This window comes from Podarcis raffonei, chromosome 2 (assembly GCF_027172205.1).
Source record: "Podarcis raffonei isolate rPodRaf1 chromosome 2, rPodRaf1.pri, whole genome shotgun sequence".
NCBI classification, from domain to species: domain Eukaryota; kingdom Metazoa; phylum Chordata; class Lepidosauria; order Squamata; family Lacertidae; genus Podarcis; species Podarcis raffonei.
In genome coordinates, this window is record NC_070603.1 from 104,900,473 (window position 1) to 104,920,491 (window position 20,019).

Sequence of the window (20,019 nt, forward strand, 5' to 3'; positions counted from 1 at the left end):
AGTGGCAGTTTTTCCTCCTCCCATAGCACATTATGGCCAGGGGAACCGCTAGCAAGGCCATGCGCTGCACAACAGCACCACCTACAGGCAAAGCCCCAATTCTGTTATCTTGGCTGTTTAAGAACACAAACCTCATCTTTGCTCTTATTCTCCATTGCCTGCATCATCATTTGCAACCCTGGCTCATCTCCTATGATCTATACGTCCAGGGAGTTTGCAGCCCCATCTCTTCCCGGCTCTGTTTTGCCCACAAGGCAGTCTCAGGAACGCATTTCCACTCTCATCGTCCCCCTGAAACATTGCGGGGTGTCGTTGGTGTGGGTTTTGTTTTGTTTTGTTTGGAGCGATAAACCTTAATGCGAAAAGCCATTTGCGCCACGTTGTGGCAAAGCCTGTTGAATGCGTAATCAGCTCGCTAATGCGCCTCGTCCTTTAGCTCAATTAATACTTCTGTTTTGCCAATTGCGAAAGTGTGCAGAGGAGGGGGCTAAATGCTGTTCCTTTCCATAACGGAGCATCTTCACACTCAGCCCAGGAAGTGGCAATCAGGAGCATTAATTATCGCAGTTCTGAGGACAGCAGGCGGACCTTTGGTGAACTGTCTGTCAATTAACGTCCCCAGCACAGGCAGCCAAGTGGCATGAGTTAGTGGGTTGGGGGCTTTTTCCCCCCACCTTCCTTACAGCACTGCCGCAAAATTCCTTGCAGAATTCTGCATCTTCATTCAAGCTGTCTTCAAAGATGGCTACCAAATAGATTTGTTTATTTTAAACGTTTCCAGCCCCGACTCTTTTTATAAAAAAATCCTGCTCACACTCATTATTACAATTATTGCCGTTATTTTAAAAGCAGCGCTGTCACCCGGCTCAGGGAAATCTTAACAGATTCATCGTGTTGAACCCATTAATCGCTTAACGTTTGCATATATTTGCGTAAGAGCAAAACAGCAGTTTGGGAGGGGAGACGTCGGCTGCGCTGAGAAGTTGTGTGCCTGTGTCACTGCAGGCACCATCTTAAATGAGGCGCTCCTTTTTGTCTGTGAGGGGGAAATGGCGCCTACCATCTGCTGTTTTTACAAAGTACTTAATCATCTACTATATATTTTGGAAAGCTGTTTTGCTCGCCAGGCATTTGGACATCGCTTTAAGTGATTGTGCCCAAATTTTGCATGATGGTTCCTGAGATCAAGGAACAGATTTTCGTTTATGGTTGGATACAATTGGACGCCATTTTGAATCAAGATGGTGGGCAGACTCTGTCAAAGCTGCACTAATTTCAGTCACAGATTTAGTTCAAAACTGCACTGCTCTTTTTAGTTTCTTAGAATTCCCAAACAACACCTGGTATGAGGATACTAGCAAAAAAAAAATGTTAAAAGGAATTAACTTTACAGTGGTACTTTGGTTCTCAAATGACTTGGCGCCCGAACAAATTGGCTCCTGAATGCTGCAAACCCGGAAGTAACTGTTCCGGTTTACGAACGTTTTTTAGAAGCCAAACGTCTGACGTGGCTTCCACTTGAGTGCAAGAAGTTCCTGCCTCCAATTGGAAGCCGTGCCTTTGTTTTCGAACAGTTTTAGGAGTGAAACGGACTCCAGGAACGGATTAAGTTAGAGAACCAAGGTACCACTGTATATAAGTAAAAGCTGGGTATGTTTAGCCTGGAATAACAATAATATAATAATAATAATTTATTATTTATACCCCACCCATCTGGCTGGGTTTTCCTATGAAACATTAAAAGCTTCCCTAAACAGGGCTGCCTTCAGATGTCTTCTAAAAGTTTGGTAGTTGTTTTTCTCTTTGACATCTTGTGGGAGGGCGTTCCACAGGGCGGGTGCCAATACCAAGAAGGCCTTCTGCCTGGTTCCCTGTAACTTGGTTTCTCGCAGCGAGGGAACTGCCAGAAGGCCCTCGGTGCTGGACCTCAGTGTCCGGAAAAGAGGAGACTGAGACAGGGCTGGTCCAAGACATTTTAGCACCAGAAGTGGACCCCACAATGACACCCCACTCCCTGCCAGGGAAGAAGGAATGAGGGAAGATCTACATCAGGAACAAGAGGGGAAGAAAGATCAATATTGGGATCTGCTGCCACGGTGGATGTTGCTGCCTGAGGCAGACACCTCACCTTGCCTCATGGGTGGGCCAGCTCTGGGCTGAGAGGAGATATAGCCAACTTCAAATATTTGAAGCGCTGTCACGTGGAAGATGGAGCAAGCATGTTTTTTGCTGCTCCAATGACCCGAACCATTAAACATTAGGGGGAGCATTCTGATAGTATGAGCTGTTTGACTGTGGAACGGACTCCCTCAGAAAGTGGTGGGCTCTCCTCCACTGGCGGTTTTGAAGCAAAGGCTGGGTGGTCATCAGTCAGGGATTTGTTAACAGTGATTCCTTCCAACTCGACAACCCTCTGATTCTATGACTTGAACAGAGCTTCTGTCTCCAAAGGAACAGGTTGGGACCTCTAATGGAGAGCAGCTTTTAGCTTTTTTTAATTGCATATTATTCACCTGCCTCGGGCCTTTTCAATATCGAAGGTAATTTTGCACGTGGAGGCTGGGGGGGCGCCTTATCCCAGTGAAGCTCATGGAAATTACACCCTGCAATTGGAGAGATGACAAGTTGTGATGGATGTGATATTATTGCACCACTAATAGTTTATTGCTTACTCCGTTGTGATCGAGTTAATTATCTGTTTCAGAGTTTTGATGCATTAATTTATCGTTGAGCAACATCTTGTGTCATTTTAATAGCATTCGGCACGACGGTTTGTTGTGATTGAGAGCGGGGCTAGGGCTATGGAAACCAGAGCAGGGGAAATGGAAGAAGACACGCCTAAGTGGTTGAGCAGGCAGCTCAAGCTCAGGGATGGGCAGGGCCATAGCTCAGTGGCTAGAGCATCTGCCTTGCATGAAGAAGGTCGCCGGTTCAGTCCTCAGCATCTCCAGACAGGGATGGGAGAGACTTCCTGTCTAAAACCCTGTAGAGCAACTGATAGCGAATGTAGACAGCACTGACCTGGCTGAACCCTTCGTACCACTTGGCAGTGTCAGACATAGGGCTCTAAAATTTCAGTGGTGCCCTGTGTGACACTAATATTTGGTGGCCTCTTGCGTGCTCCATTCTACGACATTGTGGTGCCCCCTGTGGCGTGGCATCCAGTGCGGATGAACCATCCATGCTACCCTAAAACTTCCTCTGGACTTGGTACAAGGCAGCTTCCAGCGTTCCTATGGCACAGTAGACCCTTTCAAATAAAGTGGCTGGTGAACATTTACTGGACATCACCTTGCCAACAAAGGTCCGTATAGTTAAAGCTATGGTTTTCCCAGTAGTGATGTATGGAAGTGAGAGCTGGACCATAAAGAAGGTTGATCGCCGAAGAATTGATGCTTTTGAATTCTGGTGCTGGAGGAGACTCTTGAGAGTCCCATGGACTGCAAGAAGATCAAACCTCTCCATTCTGAAGGAAATCAGCCCTGAGTGCTCACTGGAAGGACAGATCCTGAAGCTGAGGCTCCAATACTTTGGCCACCTCATGAGAAGAGAAGACTCCCTGGAAAAGACCCTGATGCTGGGAAAGATGGAGGGCACAAGGAGAAGGGGATGACAGAGGACAAGGTGGTTGGACGGTGTTCTCGAAGCTACAAACATGAGTTTGACCTAACTGCGGGAGGCAGTGGAAGACAGAAGTGCCTGGCGTGCTCTGGTCCAGGGGGTCACGAAGATTCGGACACAACTAAACGACTAAACAACAACATTTCAATATGAGTAGGAAAATGGGAGTACCCCTAAACGTATTTTTTTTAGAAAAAAAGCACTGATTATACATACTTTTGTTTATATCGATTGACTGATTTGTTCTGTTTGTACATGGTACAGGAGAAAATACACACACACACAAATTAAAAATAGCATGTGGATGACCTTATTTCCCCCACACCCTCACACACAGGCAAACAGATCTATTCCACAATTTGTTCTATTTAAGAGAAAGGCAGGGAGTGAAGGTCTCCCATAACTGATCTACACATCGTGGCACCCATGGGCATAGCCGGGAGGGGGCAGGGAGGGGCAGCTGCCTCACTAAATCAAATAAATAAATAAAAATACTTAACTAACAGCTAGGTTCTACCCCCCACAACATAAAGCCTCCCCCCATAAAACCTGACTACGCCCATGGTGACACCCATTTTGAACCTTCCGCACATGACAATTTCTGTCTACCACAAAAAAACTTGCCTGACTTTCTTAGCGCAAACGGATTCCTCAGGTTCTATCCAGCTTTACTCCTACTCAGCATAGACCTACTGAAATAAATGGACGTCCATTCATTTCAGTGCATCTACAGGCAGTGCTATTTTTCTCGAAAAAGAGGTGCTGGATCTCATCTTGAACACCTCCCGTGTTCTCTTATAATAGCAATGGCGCCCACCTGAGAGGTGCCGGAACTGAGTTCTGGTGAGTTCTAGCTGGGGGGGGGGGGGAGCTTGGATCTGCTTCATGTTGGCTTCATGTTGGAAACAGCTCGGTGATTTTGAAGAATTTTGGTTTGTAAGCCACTTTGGGGAAATGATTATTTTTTTAAAAAAAGCAGGTATAAATAATACAAATTGAAATAAAAAAATGTTTGTCTTCTATACCAAATATAAGCACAGAGACAAATGAAGCAAAATGACTCCGGTGGTGGGCAATGCCTACAACAGATATCCTAAAGTGATAGTATGGACCTTTCCTGCTCCCTAGACTGCTTTCACTCCAGCTAAACTCTTAACTCACTCACTTCCACACCCTCAGTCTCTGTCTCAATTCAGACTGCAGCTCTTTCTAGCTGTTTCCCTCTTCTAAACTTTGTTGGGTATCCCATTCTGTTACGTACTGAATTTCTCACCCTGGGCCAGCAGGGGCATACTGTATATAGTTTTAACTCAGGTCCACATATGCAAATAAGGAATTGAACGTGACGTTCAGTGATTGGATAGTTACAGAAAGTGGTTACTGTTGCTTTGTAGTGGAGCTCTATATAAGCGGTTTGGCTGAACCCTTCAGCCAAGTTATGTTCTGGGCCCTTGAATAAACAAGAGCTGTTTGAAGAATCGCTGTGTCGTCTGATATGTTCACCCACAACTTAACACATTCCAATGGAAGTGAAGAGAGTTCCAGCCACCAGGGAACGATATTGTTCTGATTTGCATCAGGCAACATGTAAGGGAAACCAGAGTGAAAGGATTCAGCTGGACAGCTGCACTAGCAGGAGCCAGCACAATGAGTCCTGCTAGCACAATGGGGCTTTCTCCCCCTCGCTGACCCCCTTGACCCCCTCAAATTGGTTCTAGGGGGTTGGGAGAACCTCCAGAGCGGTGCATGGGCGAAGGAGAAGATAGATCATTCCATCTGGCGAGCAGAAATGCTTGAGCCGATGGAACATTTGCCTTAGTGAAACATGGAATTCCACCCATGGTAATTTATGCTAATCGAGACTGCCAGACTCATAACAATACCACCAGGAGAAGATGCTGGAAGGGACTGGGCTAAATACACTAGTTTCTTGCATATCTAAAGGCTGCGTAAAGTTATTAAAAAGCTATTAGAATTTGGTACTAAAGTCATTTGGGAAATCATAGCAGGGAATAAATTTATGCCTGTGTGGCAGGTCATCTTGTTAAATAATAAAAGAAAACTTGTAAAAAGAAACTTAGAAAATTCTTGGAAACCTGTCACCAGGTGCTAAAACTATTATAGCAAATAAACTGGCGAAAGGGCAGGAAGCCGTTCCCTCAGGGAGCTGTGTGAAAAAGTTTGGCACATAACAAATTACCCCCCCCCAAAAAAAAGGCAGCGGGAGAAAAAATTATCACAAATATTGCCTGCTGTGAAATGCACACTAATGATCAACACATATTCTTGCAAGAATTGTAGCGAACATTTGTAATTATAAAATAAGAAGGAAGCCCTAGTATCCAGACTTAGGATCAGACTGTCCTCCTAGTGGCAGAGGGAGAGGGGTGCTATGACCTGGGCAGTGGACTCAATGGAAATGGCACTGGGATAGGTTCTGCATAATGCCTATTATGCAATGGAAGAACCTATGTCTTTGGAACTCCCTGCCTGTTGACATTGTGCAGGCGCCTTCGCCAGTGTGGTGTAGTGGTTAAGAGCAGTAGTCTCATAATCTGGGGAACCAGGTTCGCTTCCCCGCTCCTCCTCCTGCAGCTGCTGGGTGACCTTGGGCCAGTCACACTTCTGTGAAGTCTCTCAGCCCCACTCACCTCACAGAGTGTTTGTTGTGGGGGAGGAAGGAAAAGGAGAATGTTAGCTGCTTTGAGACTCCTGAAGGGGAGTGAAAGGCGGGATATCAAATCCAAACTCTTCTTCTTCTTCTTCTTACTCTTTTCAGCGCCTCCTGAAGACATTTTTCTTTAGACAAGCCCATCCAGATATTTAGAGAGTGGGTGTGAGCTTTCAACCGTTTTTACTTTATTGCTGATTTTGATTTTTTTTAAAAAAAAGTTTTAAATTATGGATGTAAATATTTTTAATTGATACTTTTATGGTTGTGTGTGTGTATGGTAAACCACTTTGGGGTTTTAAAATGAAATAAATAAATAAATAAACGGTAAACTTTGTTGTTGTTGGCGTCCACCTGTCTCGAAAGACATATCATAGCAATGCGATAGAATAAAGTTATATTGTTTTGAGTTGGGAGTGGGGTCAGTCTGGATGATGCCTTGAGTCCCTTACAGTTATTGGAATCCTGTCTCTGTGGGGGTAGGGTGCATGAGAGCAAGCTTGCCAAACCAGTCCCTTTGTCTAGGTAATGGTTTTGGATGACTAGATAAACATCACAAAACAATTGGGTGGGTCTTCCCCCTAAGTGCTACTTAGGTAAACAATAGCCAGGGCGTTGTGTCAGAGCTGAGCTGGGAGAAGACTGGAAGCTGGAAACACAGAGACTTGCTTGCTCTGTGCTGGATCCAAAGCTGTGACTAACGGAGAAGCAAGATATTCTGGGGTGTCAGTGCTGTGAGCCACTCCATCCGACACTCAGGTTGTATATGCAGTGGTACCTTGGGTTACAAACACTTCGGGTTACAGACTCCGCTAACCCAGAAGTAGTACCTCGGGTTAAGAACTTTACCTCAGGATGAGAACAGAAATTGTGTGGCGGCGGCGCGGCAGCAGCAGCGGGAGGCCCCATTAGCTAAAGTGGTACCTCAGGTTAAGAACGGTTTCAGGTTAAGAACGGACCTCCAGAACGAATTAAGTTCGTAACCAGAGGTACCACTGTATATGTAATTAAAGCCATCTATCCTAAAGGCGATTGGAAGGTCGGCGGTTCGAATCCCCGCGACGGGGTGAGCTCCTGTTGTTCGGTCCCAGCTCCTGCCAACCTGGCAGTTTGAAAGCACATCAAAGTGCAAGTAGATAAATAGGTATCACTCCGGCAGAAAGGTAAATGTCATTTCTGTGCGCTGCTCTGGTTCGCCAGAAGCGGCTTAGTCATGCTGGCCACATGACCCGGGAAAACTGTCTGCAGACAAACGCCGGCTCCCTCAGCCAGTAAAGCGAGATGAGCACTGCTACCCCAGAGTCGTTCACGACTGGGCTTAACGGTCAGGGGTCCCTTTTTATCCTAAAGACACCATGGTCCCCATTGAGTGTGTGTGTGTGTGTGTGTGTGTGTGTGTGTGTTACTGGTACTCACCATGAAGTTGTTATAGTAATTGCCACACTTTTAAGAATGGGGGGGGGAGGTGCTGGTACTGCATGAACACCCCCAGAAAAGAAAAGCACTGGGTGGGTTTCAACACAGCACTAAGTCTCTTGTTCCACCAGTGCAAGGATTTCTCCTCGTGCAATGGAATGTTCTACCCCTTTCTGCATGGCCCCTAAGTCTGTAATAGAGGTTTCCCCCCAAAAAAACCTCTCTGAAGCAGATTTGCAGAGGGCCCTGCTCACGCATGGGTAGTGGAGGAGAGGAAAGTTCCTTTGGACCAGCAGAAATAGTTGCGTCGATGAGACGTGTCAGTAGAATACCGCTCATTAAGCAGCAGATAGCAAACCCACAAAAAAGCAGCACAGCCGGTCTCTCGTCCCCAGCAGAGGATCCCCAGCTACCCTTCACTTACCTTAACCAAAAGCAACTTTGAAAAGTTTTCAGGGTTTTTCTCTTAACAGAAATGTTGATGAGCTCTAGTGGACGTCGGCAACAACCTTCCAGGTGTTTTGGATGGCAACTCCCATCCGTCCAATGGGTTGATGTGGTCCAAAAGAACCAGAGACCTCCAGGTTGTGGGTCCAGCAGTTCGGTTCCCCTATCGTCCCAGTTCCCTCTCCCCCAATTTTGTCATCACGCTTGTGGCCACCTTCTCTTCCTTTCGGACCTAAATGGAAACGCTGCCAAAAGGTTCTAATCAAGCCCGGAAGACCCTGCTTGCTTTCGTAGCAAGAAGCATGGGCTCCTATGGCTGAAGCAAGTGCACCTGAAACCAACGAGACTCATATCAAAGCAGTGCAATATGTTATTGCTGAGACGGAGAAGAGCTCTAGGCTCAAGTAAAGGCAACCTGGGCTGAGCTAGGAAGCGGTAATTACTGTTCCCCAAACCAGCAAGCATCTCTGCCTCCATGGACAGCAACGTAGCCCTGAAGCACTGAGGCTTTTTGTTATTGAGCTGAGCCCGTTTTTACCAGCAGCTAAGCAAACTAATAGCAAGGATATTTCCCCAGAGACATGCAAGCCTCTGGTCCTTATTCAAACAGAGATCTTTCTCACTGCAGCTAAATTTTCGACCCGGGGTACCCAAAAAAATATCAAAACTTAAAAGTTATTTTGCCTTTTGCTTTCGGAACAACCAGTGGGAAAAACAAACAGAAACAGTCAAGGAGGTTCTTCCAGATGGTACTCAGCTCAAAAGTAGTGACATTAAAGAGATATTCCCCATTTCAAAGGTTTAGGGGGGAGTGTCGCTGTTTTGTCATGTGGTGAGTGAGAATCTACTCTTGGGTTTTCGTTTCTTTGTGCAGCAGAGTTCCTTTTACGGAAAGGTTTTCCTGCATATTTTACTTCTTTACAGCAGCAGCATTCCAGCTACCTCTTAGTGAAATTCCCATTACACTGGTCCCTTGGTTTTCAAACTTAATCCGTTCCAGAAGTCTGTTCCAAAACCAAAGCGTTCCAAAACCAAGGCGCGCTTTACCACAGAAAGTAATGCAAAATGGGTGAATCCGTTCCAGACTTTTAAAAACAACCCCTAAAAGAGCAACTTAACATGAATTTTACTATCTAATGAGAACATTGATCCATCAAATGAAAGCAATAAACAATGTACTGCCGTCACACAATCAATTAATCAGTAGCTGAACTGGGTTCCACACAGTCACAAAAACAAACAAAAAAGGAGCCACAAAAACAAAAACACAGGTAGATTAGCTGAGAGACATTCACTGCCCCTGAATGGCTGAGTGGTCTCTTAGGTCCTGGTCCAACCCTCTGACCATTAGACCACACTGCCTCTCATTAATGGCAGAGCGGGGAATTCAGTGGTCCACATTATCGTGCGAGCCTACCCAATTTGCACTTGCTGAAGCAAAGTGAGAAAAAAAAAACCAAATTCTGCCCCACCAGAATTCCTGGAATAATGCACAAACTGAAACACATGGATCCTTTGAAATTTGCACCTCTCTGAATTCTGCAATGCAGTTTTCCAGCCATGTTTACAAATTAAAACAAATTAAAAATGTACACGAGGTTAAAGAGTGCATAAAAATCACATATTGTGTTATTAAAAAGAACACAGTGAAAATGCATTATACTAGGCGGAATTGCATTGAAAATGCATATATTTGGCAAAAGTGCATATAAAATGATGTCTGTCTTGGAGAAGCACGCACTAACATGATGAAGAATTTTGACAAATTCTTTCGATGACTTTTTTCTTTTTTAAAAAAAAGATTGCAAACCGGTGTATAAGTGTGAAGTAGTGAACTCAAGATTGGAAAGATGACAGACAAAGAAATCACTTAATTACTCTTGTTAAAGAATGAGAGGAAGGAACTTTAGCATCCCCACCTTGGACTTGGGAGGCCGGCCTCCGAGAGCAGTATTAAAAAAAACAGGGAAAGGTGGATGGAGGAGGATATTGGGGGACGTTTGTTACAGCACTTTCCTTATGTCCACATGATTTCATTCACTCCCCAAATGTGTTGCCTTTACAGAATAAAGCACATTTGACTGGAAGTAACTCTCGAAGGGACGCGGGTAGCGCTGTGGGTTAAACCACAGAGCCTAGGACTTGCCGATCAGAAGGTTGGCAGTTCGAATCCCTACAACAGGGTGAGCTCCCGTTGCTCGGTCCCTGCTCCTGCCAACCTAGCAGTTTGAAAGCATGTCAAAGTGCAAGTAGATAAATAGGTACCGCTCTGGCGGGAAAGTAAACGGCGTTTCTGTGCGCTGCTCTGGTTCGCCAGAAGCGGCTTAGTCATGCTGGCCACATGACCTGAAAGCTGTAAAGCGAGATGAGCACCGCAACCAGAGTCGGCCACGAATGGACCTAATGGTCAGGGGTCCCTTTACCTTTACCTTTAACTCTCTCGAAACAAATGAGGTTTCCTTTTTACTTCTGCAGAGCGGGGGGGAATTGATATTGCAGTGCCACACACCCATTTTCCATGTCCCACATGCTACAGTTTTGTCATCGCTGGTCTACTACTTATTAATATATTGTTAATCCCAGGAAATCCTGTTGGCACCTGTGCTTGCGGGACTTCAAATGTCACTTTATCTCTAAGAGCTCACAATAGCTCACTTGTCACTGTTTACCATACGCCAGTGTTCTTTACCAAAAGGAAGCTGAATTGGTTTACTTTGCAGTACTTACGCATTGTGTACCTACCTTGTGCTACAGTGTCAAGTCTTTTTTTGAAAGCAAAGAGGGGGAACAGGTGGTTGAAACGCCAAGAAAATCAACACATGCTCCTGGCTAAAAAAAGAGAGAAAAGCGAGAGAAGGAAGCAAAACAGAGAATAGATCATACATAGAATGGAGAATGGCTGATGTGTGAGAAAGAAAACGCTTTAGTCCAGTGGCAGAACATCTGAATTGAATGCAGAAGGTTCTCCCAGCTTTGGTTTCCAGCATTTCCAGTTAGGATTCTATACTACTCTGCTCCGCCTTGGTCAGGCCACACCTGGAATACTGGGTCAAGTTCTGGGTACCACAATTTAAGAAGGATGTTGACAAGCTGGAATGTGTGCAGAGGAAGACAACCAAGATGATCAAGGGTCTGGAAACCAAGCCTTATGAGGAATGGTTGAAGGAGCTGGGTGAGTTTAGCATGGAAAAGAGGAAGAGACTGAGAGGAAGAATTATAGCCATCTTCAAATATCTTAAGGGCAGTCACATGGAAGATGGAGCAAGCTTGTTTTCTTCTGCTTTGGAGGGTAGTACATTTCTGAGCACAATTCAAAGTGTTGGTGTTGACCTTTAAAGCCATAAACGGCCTCGGCCCAGTATCCCTGAAGGAGCGTCTCCACCCCCATCATTCAGCCCAGACACTGAGGTCCAGCTCCGAGGCCCTTCTGGCTGTTCCCTTGCTGTGAGAAGCCAATTTACAGGAAACCAGGCAGAGGGCCTTCTTAGTAGTGGCACCCACCCTGTGAAACACCCTCCCACCAGATGTCAAAGAGATAAACAACTGCCTGACATTTAGAAGACATCTGAAGGCAGCCCTGTTCAGGGAAGTTTTTAATGTGTGACGTTTTAATGTATTTTTAATCTTTGTTGGAAGCCGCCTAGAGTGGCTGGGGAAACCAGATGGGTGGGGTACAAATAATAAATTATTATTATTATTATTATTATTATTATTATTATTATTATTAAACTCGAAACAATGGATTCAAGTTGCAAGAAAGGAGATTCTGACTAAACATCAGGGACAACTTTCTGGCTGTAAGAGCCGCTAGTGGAACAAACTCCCACGAGAGGTGGTGGACTCTCCTTCATGGGAGGTTTTGAAGCAGAGGTTGGATAGCCATGTCTTGTGGATGCTTTAGTTGAGATTCCTGCATTGCAGGGGGTTGGTCTAAATGTTCCAACTCAATGATCCTATGCCTGCAAAAGAGGTCCCTTTCTGAAACCCTGGAAAGCCACTTTCAATCAATGCTGACCATATTGAGCCAATGGACTGACAGCTTTGTTTATTTCTGAAGTTGATTTGAGCATTTGCTACTGATGCGAAGGCCCTTGTTGAGAGCTGAGCTGGGCTTCTTTCTGGGCAGCTGCAATAATGCTTCCTCATTCTAATATAAGCACAACTTGGTTTGTTTAACATTTGCAAGGGCAGCTGCACAAGCTGTGGGGCTGGGAGGTGTTTGTTTGGCCTGTGACTCAGAGAGACAGAGAGGCTGGGTTTGGCAATGGATTTAACCTTCTATTTCACTGGATTTGTGGCTTAGTCATAAAATTGTCCAGCCCCTCCCTTCTGCTTCGCTTTACTCTCTCACTCTCAGATAACTGTGCTCCATTTGGCAACAACTGCCAAGGAAGAAAGACACCTGTAGGGCGTTTGCCCTTATAGGAGACTCCAGACTGAGGGGACGGAAGAGCAAGGACACAGAAAAGCAGGTAGAATTCTGGGTGGTGGGGCAAAATAATGTTTGGCACATGGCTATATGCCAGTTCAAACTTACTGATTTCCCTTGGGTGCTCTCTGCTTTAATCTAAGGGCATTGATCCCCACATGCATGTGATATTTGACAGCATTTTGCTTTTGAGGCAATGTCAGTTCTCCATTTCGATGTCTGATCTGCGATTGGCTGTTTCTCACATGCAAGGTATGGTCTGAGGCTGCAGGCGCTGAGCAAGGCAAAGGGTTTGCCAACCTTTCAACCGGCCTGTGTTGCTGCACCACGATTTGCAGTGGCAGAATAACATTTATCTACTTGCTGAGGACATGTTCACCTGCTGACTCCTGCCTGACAAGCTGCTTTTAAGAGCAGAGCTGCATTTTTTACGGGTCCAACCTCTGTTGCTGAGGCTTCAGAACTTGTTTTGTCTGAATAAAAGTCATGTAAAAGTCTAAACCACTGAGCCTCTTGAGTTTGCCGATCAGAATGTCGGCGGTTCGAATCCCCGCGACGGGGTGAGCTCCCTGCTCCTGCCAACCTAGCAGTTCGAAAGCATGCCAAAAAGTGCTAGTAGATAAATAGGTACCACTCCGGCGGGAAGGTAGATGGCGTTTCCATGAGCTGCTCTGGTTTCGGTGCTCCATTGCGCCAGAAGCGACTTAGTCAAGCTGGCCACTTGACCCGGAAAAACTGTCTACGGACAAACGTCGGCTCCCTCAGCCTGTAAAGCGAGATGAGTGCCACAACCCCAGAGTCATCTGCGACTGGACCTAACGGTCAGGGGTCCTTTACCTTTACCTTTTTACCTTTAAAAGTCAAAAGCAAGGAATGCTCCCCTCAGAAGCAGAACAGCTGTGGTACTTTGAGCAAAAGCCAGAAGAGATTTATTTAAACTTGTGTAACTGTAAATGATAGATGTCCTTCGCTCCATTTCCCCCCTAAACTACTGTGAATAATCTTCATGTTTTGAAGATCACTTAGTCTCTCAGATGTAAGGATTGCTGCTGTTGAACATTATTAGTGCCTTCCTTTCCCACAGCCTTTTGGTGTCCCTGAGGCAGGGCCAGCCGGCTGGCTTATGAGGCTTAGTGAGGCAATTGCCTCAGGTGGCAGGCTGGGGACAGCAGGGAGGAGGAGAGTGCCACTTGCCACATTCTGCGCTTGGTGTGCCAGTGTGGTGTAGTGGTTAAGAGCGATAGACTCGTAATCTGGTGAACCGGGTTCGCGTCTCCGCTCCTCCACATGCAGCTGCTGGGTGACCTTGGGCCAGTCACACTTCTCTGAAGTCTCTCAGCCTCACTCACCTCACAGAGTGTTTGTTGTGGGGGAGGAAGGGAAAGGAGATTGTGAGCCACTTTGAGACTCCTTCGGGTAGTGATAAAGCGGGATATCAAATCCAAACTCTTCTTCTTCTTCTTGGCGCCTGCACCCGCCTCCTCCTCTGCTGCCGCCACCCCCAGCACTGACCCCCAGCACCGCCAGCTCCTCTCCATCCTCCTTTCTTCTCCTCTGACACCGTCAGCACGCCAGGACTTCCCCAGGTTACCTCCAGTCACCACAGGTCACAGTGGATAAGGAGGTGGAAGGGCGGGGGACACCTTTTTCTGTTTTGCCTCAAGTGGCAAAATATCATGGGCTGGGCAGGCCCTGCCCTGGGGCTTCTGCTTAATTTCTTAGCTACAAAGCAACCTTATTATCAATAAGGAGGAAGTTGTAGCTTTTCTGGACTATAGTTGAGTTGCTCCTCAAGTGAAAATTCCTGTTCTCTCCTCCCCGCCCCACTTCCTCAGTTCCGCTAACCCTCTGTGAATGCATTTGCTCATAACAGGTTGTTTAAAAATGGTGTGTGTGCGTGTGTGTTTTATGGGATCTGTAAGCCACTCCTTTTTTTCCTGTTACTGTAAAGCATTGCATTATTAGAAAACATTCCCTTTGCTGAAGCAGGCATATCCCTCGTGTGCTACGAAATACATCTGTAGAAGGACAATAACTGCAGCAGGCCAGGAGGGTTCTCTTTTTATTGGATTCTTTCATAATGAACAATGGGCGTTAAATCCTTTCCACTGGGAAAAGGTCCCTCTGCCATGGGAGAAGCCCCAGGACCCACCGGAATAGAGCCATGCTGTATACACAACCCCACTGGTGTTTGCAACACAGCTAAGATTGTTGCCAGGCCTCCTTGAGGTGGACAGAGGCTCTTAAGCCTTTGACAAAGCGATGAGAAATCAACAGACAATGCGTTTGCCAGGGAGCATGGTGGTCCAGTGCTGCAAGAAGATATACAAAGCTTATTCCATATCAAATCTTCCATACAGCTGCAATAGGAAGGAAGCCTCTAAAGCAGCCTTTCTCAACCTGTGGGACCCCAGATGCTGTTGAACTACAGCTCCCATCACTCCTAGCTAGCAAGGCCAGAGCTCAGGGATGATGGGAGTTGTAGTCAAACAACATCTGGGGACCCAGAGGTTGAAAACCGCTGCTCTAAAAGAACATGATATCTCATGCTGCTTCATGCTGAGTCACACCATTGATCCATCTAGCCAAATATTGTCTTCCCCAGCCCTGTGTCTTCCAGATGTTTCCCACTACAATTCCCATAATCTCCCACATCATTGGTTACGCTGACTGGGGCAGATGGAAGTTGTAATCCGACAACCTCTAGTAAGCACCAGGTTGAGGTAGGCTTGTCTATTCTGACTGCCCCCAAGGACATAATAAGAGACCTGCTAGATTGGGGCAAACAGTCCAACATCCAACCAGATTCTTATGGGAAGCTCTCCAACTATAGCTTGGGTGCAAAAGCTCTCTGCTGCTGTTCTTCACCAGGGACATGGTTTCAGAAACTCCTGGGTGGTAATGTGATGACTAGGAGGCATAGCCTTATCTTCTGCAAATTTGTCTGATCCTTCTTTAAAGCTGTTTGTTGCCCATCACCACCTTTTATAGCAGAAAATTCCACAGTGTGACTTTGCATTGCGCAAAGAGGTATTCCTCTTGCTTTGAATCTTCTAGCATTCCACTTCGCTGGGTTCCTGGTACGGGTCTTTCCCATCAACATGGTACCTAAGCATTCCGCTGCAGGTGAACTTGGATTTAAACCACATTAACTGGACATTTCCCCTTTCCTTTATTACTCATTTGAGGTTTAGCTTTGCTAAGTTGGTATGGCCATTGCTTGGCTCCACTGTTCTCCAAGCACCTCTCCTAATTAATGGCTGTGCAACCAGCTTCAAAGAGATTCCAAGATAGCTGTTCCTTGTTTGAAGAGCCCCGTTAGCTTAATTGACTGTCCTTGGGCTTTGGGTGAGGGGAACCACAACTGATGTGAAAGCCAAAGGGATCCCATTAAAATCCTGATGGAGGTTGGATTTCTGTAGGAAATTGGCTTACATCTTGCATCCTGAAAAAATTAAATCTCCAATTTAAACTGGGCACTTAAAATAAGTAGCTGTTATTGGATGACACTTGCACCATCCAATCCCTCATACTATTTTTAACAACAACAACAACAACAACAACAACAACAATATCAATGGAGTTTAAAATAAAGGAAAACTTTGTCTTCTTGTTTGGGGGGCCTGCTGTCTATATGGACCATTTATGTGCTGTGTCTATGATGGAGAAAAGACTGTGAGCTTAATAGACCAGCAGAAGAAGAACATAAATCTTTCCTCATTGTGAGATGCTCCAGCTCCTTGGCCATTTTGATTGCTGTTTATGGAAACGTTTCTAGCCCTTTGTTAGGTGAGGCAACCAGGACTGTACACAATACAGTGGTACCTCCGGTTGCGGACAGGATCCGTTCCGGAGCTCCTGTCAGATCCCGAGTTTTCCACAACCAGTGGGACTGCTTCTGCACATGCGTAGAGTGCTTCTGCACATGTGCGTGGGGCAAAACCCAGAAAAATACTTCCAGGTTTGCCGCTTACGTATCCAGAAGGATATGTAACCAGAGGCGGACATAAGTAGAAGTACCACTGTACTCCAAAACCGTCTGTGCCATACATTTGTATATTGGCATTATGATATTGGTATCTTTACTTGCAATAATGTTCCCTAAAATGAAATTTGTCCTTTTCACAGAAGTTAGTATCTAAATACCCTTAGATTCTGAGAGTGTGACGCAGGTTTAGGTGCCTGTCACTTATTCTTGACTCTTATCTCTGTTTGTATCTGTTCCAAATAACTAGGCGGCTGTGATATGATACTTAAGAAAAATGATTTGTGCGCTGGGAAATATCAGCTTTGAATCATGTCTCATCCATGAATCTCCTAGATGGTTTTAGGCAAGGTGGGAAGGACACAACTCCTAGGATATAGTCCAAGGCAGGGATGGGGAACCTGTGGTCTTTCAGAGGCTGTTGGACTACAGCTCCCATCAGCCCCAGCCATCATTGCTGATGTACAAGGATAATGGCAGTTGTAGTCTCACCACTAGTGATGTATGGAAGTGAGAGCTGGACCATAAAGAAGGCTGATTGCCGAGGAATTGATGCTTTTGAATTACGGTGCTGGAGGAGACTCTTGAGAGTCCCATGGACTGCAAGAAGATCAAACCTATCCATTCTGAAGGAAATCAGCCCTGAGTGCTCACTGGAAGGACAGATCCTGAAGCTGAGACTCTAATACTTTGGCCACCTCATGAGAAGAGAAGACTCCCTGGAAAAGACCCTGATGTTGGGAAAGATGGAGGGCACAAGGAGAAGGGGACGACAGAGGACGAGATGGTTGGATAGTGTTCGCGAAGCTACCAGCATGAGTTTGACCAAACTGTGGGAGGCAGTGGAAGACAGGAGTGCCTGGCGTGCTCTGGTCCATGGGGTCACGAAGAGTCGGACACGACTAAACGACTAAACAACAAAAGTCTCACAGCATGTGAAGGGCCACAGGTTCTCCACCCGTTCTAAAAATATGTTGTGTAGTGGGGTCTCCTAACACCTCTCACCCCCCTTAACAAACGACAGTTCCCAGGTTCTTTGGGGGAAGCTAAGACTGCCTAAAGCTGCATGAAGTTGCTTTAGCTAAATTGTGCAGATGGATCATAAATAAAGTTATTTGACTGAACGCTGTTAAATTATACCAACATTATTCAGTGGTTCCTAACATTCCAGCATCCTTGTTTGGACAGGGTAAGTGCCCCAGACTTGCGGTCAGTAAGGCTGCATTTAATTCTGGCCCCAGTTCCTTGAGTGCCTGTTTACCAAAGATAATCATGAATTTGTCGTAATTCAGCCGGACATCCTGGGAAACCACTCACCGCACTGTACTCTTGGGAGATTGTTATCAGCTTCCTGAGTGGCAGGGGCCCCAGGATGGACAAAGGAAAAGATGTGGGGGGGGGGAGTGCCTGCCACAGAGCGAAGAGCTGGCACCTGCCTTCCAGAAGCAGCATAGAAAGAAAAAACGATTAGCGTTCCTTCCTTGCTTACAGCCTCATGCAGACTGGTGGTGTTCTGTCTTCTGGAATCCCCTGCCCCACCCATCTAGTGCAGTCATCCCTAACTGGGGGTCCATGGGCCCTGGGGGCTCTGCATAACCCACCCAGGAAATCTGGAGCACCATTTGGATAACAAAACCTACCCCAGAGATATCAAATTTTTCAAAAGGTGAGGGATCCATGGCTTGGCATTTGAAAAACAGGGGGTCTGCAGTACTTAGCTAATTGGGAACCATTGGTCTAGTGGACTGGTCTATGCTTAAACCTGGAGCATTCTGGAATCCTGGTTTGGATCAAGGAATGGAGGAGTTTGGATTTGATATCCCGCTTTATCACTACCCGAAGGAGTCTCAAAGCGGCTAACATTCTCCTTTCCCTTCCCCCCCCCCAAGAAACACTCTGTGAGGTGAGTGGGGCTGAGAGACTTCAGAGAAGTGTGACTAGCCCAAGGTCACCCAGCAGCTGCTTGTGGAGGAGCAGAGACGCGAACCCGGTTCACCAGATTACGAGACTACCGCTCTTAACCACTACACCATGCTGGCTCACATTGATTTGGATCATTGAATATTGCACTCTGGTTGTTTCTTGGGTTATTGGTAAGTTGACTGAGTGTTGTTAGAAGCTCTGGGTCTCAGTTGTGTGCTGTGTTAAAATAGTTACAGTCCATTGGTATTGATTTGTGGGGGATAAAGCTATCGGCTTCCAGCACATATAAAAACATCATAAAATGTCAAGCAAAGGCTGCGTCTACCTCTACTATCGTGGGCAGTATTCCTTTGGATACCAAGTTGCTGGGAATCACGAGTAGAGGGAGAAGCTGTTGTGCTCAGGCCTGATTTAGGACTTCTCATAGACATCTGGTTGGCCACTGTAAGTACAGGGTGCTGGAACAGATGGCCCAGTGGCCTGATCCAGCCGGCCTTTTCTTACATTCTTATTAGTAAGCAGTAGCAGCACCTATTCTTGGTGGAAGCTTGAGAACACCTCTAACTCTCTCTTACAGCAGGAAGGAACCAAATATATGCTGGTAGAGGGCCACAGCTCAGTGGAAGAGAGGAAGAGTGTGTGCTTTAGCTGTGTTAGATCCCAGATTCTGTCTCTGGCAGATCTGGTTAAATGGTCTCGGGTAGGAGGGAATCGTGGCACTGTGGGATAAACCACAGAGCCTAGGACTTGCCGATCAGAAGGTTGGCGGTTCGAATCCCTGCGATGGGGTGAGCTCCCTGCTCCTGCCAACCTAGCAGTTCGAAAGCACCTCAACCTAGCAGTTCGAAAGCACAAACTGCAAGTAGATAAATAGGTACCGCTCCAGCAGGAAGGTAAACAGCGTTTCCGTGCGCTGCTCTGGTTCGCCAGAAGCGGCTTAGTCATGCTGGCCACATGACCCGGAAGCTGTACGCCGGCTCCCTTGGCCAATAAAGCGAGATGAGCGCCACAACCCCAGAGTTGGTCACGACTGGACCTAACGGTCAGGGGTCCCTTTACCTTTACTTAGGAGGGAATTGTAGAATCAAAGAGGAATCCTAGAACTGCAGAGTTGGGAGGGATCACCAGGGTCTAAGCCCTGCAATGCAGGAATCTTCTGCCCAACCCACAACCATGAGATTCAGAGTCCTCATACTCTACCGACTGAGCTGTCCGGCAGCTAAAGGGCTAGGAGAGACTAAGGTTAACCACACACCAAATCTAGGCTAGAAAAAAGCGCCAGCAATTCCTTAGAGGGGGTTTCAAAGGCATGGATTGAATTCAATGCTAATCTAGCTCAGAGCAGATTCATTGAAGTTATGGGGCATGACTAACTTAGGTTCATTGTTTCAGTGGGTAGAGAACTCTGAGTAAACTGCAGAGTAGTCCATGCAACAGGTAATTAAATTGTGGGACAGGCTCTCATAGAAGGCAGTGGTTGCCACCAACTTGGATGGCTTTAAAACAGGAGTAGTCAGACTTGTGGAC

At 46.3% G+C, this 20,019-nt stretch overlaps 1 protein-coding gene across 1 annotated transcript in view; it reads left to right on the plus strand.

Moving 5' to 3' along the window:
• Positions 1 to 12,486: 12,486 nt before the first annotated feature.
• The window catches only part of FAM3D (FAM3 metabolism regulating signaling molecule D), a 38,597-nt gene continuing 31,064 nt past the window's right edge, over positions 12,487 to 20,019 (plus strand). Inside the window, exon 1 of the mRNA XM_053378372.1 lies at positions 12,487 to 12,627. The gene's annotated coding sequence lies outside the window, so the exon portion shown is untranslated. The remainder of the gene's footprint in view (positions 12,628 to 20,019) is intronic.